Genomic DNA, 2,915 nt, shown 5'->3' with positions numbered 1-2,915 from the left:
TAGATCTGTAGATGATGATTGAGTTTTCCTCTTGCTTCTTTTGAAAATTTTATACATCGATAAGAAATGGCAACCGGTAAATGTCTAAATTCCTATAATCTCTTTATTTTGATCTTGATAATAAACAATAAAAAGTTGCTTTATTGAATTTTTTTTTAATTTTAATTTACTTTAAATTTGATCATTTATATATTCATATTATATAAAATATTAATAATTCGTATTTATATTATGTTTTACATAAAAAATTATGTATAATAATTTATTTAAAAATATTTTTATTTTTATTAAATTTATATATAATTTTTACTAAAATTTTAACCAATATCACTTTGATATCATATCATTAATTTGTATTTTAAATTATTTAATTAAATTCAAATATCTAGTTCACTCCATTCGCAAGCAACCCAAATAAACAAATAATAACACCGGCTTGATTGTTGTTTTTTTTAATAATTTAAATAAACAATTATATGACCGTTGATAGGTCTATTTTTTGTGAAAGAGGACTTGAACTACCATTTTTCCCACACCATTTGCGAAGAGAAGAATAAATAATAAAAAATAAAAATCTATAATAATCCCATTTCAAAAAAAAAATCAATTAAATCAGGAGCCAAGGTTCTTGCGTACCTTGGTAACATCCTTTGCTGTTGATTTGAAATGCATTTTTTCCAAAATTACGTCAGGAATTGATGGATTTGCACCTAGGTTTGGGCTGCTGAGCCCAGATACAGTACAGCGGTTCCTTGAGTCCATATTGTGGAGAAAATTGATTAGTCCTCAGTCCTCTTGGGAAAACGAAGGAGCCAGCTGAGTAAAGAGGCGGTCAGAGGTATACACAAGGCCCACAAGAAGAACACCCTAAAGACAAATGCTAACAGTGGGGTGGAACAAGCCCGTTAGAGGTTATGTCGGTAGGCCGCATGATGTTAATTCCTATCGAATTTGCAAGGGTGGTGAGTGTGACACTGAAGCCGAATTGATTAGCCTTGGTGTCACCAGGTTCGGCTAGAAGTGAAGTGGTGAAATGAGAGGAAAGAGCTAAACTTGGGCTGAGACAGGGTACACTAATGAGCATTAAAGGGGATTTTATGACTGCAAAGCAGTAATCTTGAAGTGGGTCAGGGTTTAGTTTAGGGAGGCCCAGTAGAAGAGTTAGGCCTAGGGATAGTTGAAGAAAGCCCGAACTGAAGTTCATGCTGGCCTTGTTATAAAGGCTGGATTTTATTTGAGATGTGAATTTCAATAATCAAACAGAAGTTATATATAGCGGATTTCAGACGGTGAGGATTCAACTAGTACTGCAGGCTTACAGGTTACAACCAAAAAAACGTATAGCAAAGCCTCTGAAAGACTTTAAGATCATAACTCACAATTTGACTTTCCATAATTTGCGTTTTTCACTCCATAAGGCATATTTTTCTCTGGCACTTAATAGTACGTATGTTTGAAACTCTGTTATTAACTTATTATTATAAAGACTACTGTCTTAACTTTCCTTATTAAAAGATAAGAAAGATTTCTATATTTTCTTTCTCATTTTACAGAACCAATTTTTTTTTTTTTTTTTTGTTCTTGTTAACAACATTTTAATACCTTGACCAGAAGCAGGGTGTTATGAAAGTGTTCAGTATTGAGAAAAATCCTATAAAAGGAACATGCAAACTGTGTTTGGGCAAGTTAATTTACCATTTTTCTTTTTGCAATCAAGTTTGGAAAAAACAGAAATAGAAAATCATTAGGAACCAAAGGATTTTGAAATCATTTTTGTGATGAGAAATAGCAGAGTAAGATAAATGGAAGATTGGAACTGTTCTGATTTTGTGCCATTGTTTGTCAATTGTCAATAACGTGGCAGATTGGCAATGGCACACATTTTTTAGTTTAACAACATGAATCAAAGGGTCCACATTCCACAACCACAACTGTCCTTGTCAGCCTGTGGGATTCTCACAAGCACTCCCTTCTGTCTTTTTAGCCTTTACTTCACTACTTTCCAATGTGAGCCCTGCCTTACCCATCAACTCTTGTTTTTCAACTCTTTTCTTATAGCTATTTCTATGATATTTTGACTGAAAATTTTTTTATTAGTATATGTAGTGCTATTATTCAAATTTTGTTGAGATTTGTTGTTACATCTATCATGTTTGCCTTGAATCTCCAAATTCCCATAGAAAATTGAATAAAATTATAAAAATTGATAGTTTATTCTGGATTTATGTGAAAAGTTTACTAAAATTATAAAAAGTTTTATATGTATAAATAACATTTTTAGGCTTTAGTTAGATATCTTCAAATAGATGTTAAAAAAATAACTAAGTGAATGGGTTATTAAAAAAACATAATTGAACTTTATGTTAAATTTTAACTAAAGAAATTTTGGTGATTTTTTTCATTTCAAAAGTCTTATAGATGTAAATATTTATTTTGTTAATGGATTGAATTTAGAATAAGTAACTTTGAATTAGGTCGAACCAAGTATATTTATGTATTTTTATTTTATTTTTAAGTTTGCTCTATTGTTAATGTGTGTGAGTGTTGTGTGTGTTTGTTTTGAACAAGTAATATCAAAACGAGATTTAAGACGTGAGAAAAGATAAACCCAAAAGAGCATGATTTGATAAAAGAGTTATTGTTTCATAAAGACAGTGTGAATGTATGGAATTATGTCTAATATACCTAAATTTGAGATTCCTTTTTTTATGAAAAGAATAATTTTATACTATGATAAAGTAATATTCAAAATTTGTTAATGTAATGAGGGTTAGATCATATATTAGAGAATTATACGACTATCATACATTATAGAATAATAAGCTTGTAGGAATGATTGATAGTAATTGGATGAAATTCAAAAGAAAGCTGTTAGTATTATTAGATTGTCCCTAGCCCTAAAGATAAAATATATT

The 2,915-nt window shown here is 30.0% G+C and overlaps 1 pseudogene; it reads right to left on the bottom strand.

Moving 5' to 3' along the window:
- Window positions 1-612: 612 nt before the first annotated feature.
- Window positions 613-1,204, bottom strand: LOC111281540 (germin-like protein subfamily 1 member 1; annotated as a pseudogene).
- Window positions 1,205-2,915: the final 1,711 nt, after the last annotated feature.

The sequence above is a fragment of the Durio zibethinus genome, chromosome 5, assembly GCF_047325235.1.
Source record: "Durio zibethinus cultivar Kanyao isolate XHJ-2024 chromosome 5, ASM4732523v1, whole genome shotgun sequence".
NCBI lineage: Eukaryota > Viridiplantae > Streptophyta > Magnoliopsida > Malvales > Malvaceae > Durio > Durio zibethinus.
This window is presented reverse-complemented; position numbering and strand designations above follow the sequence as displayed.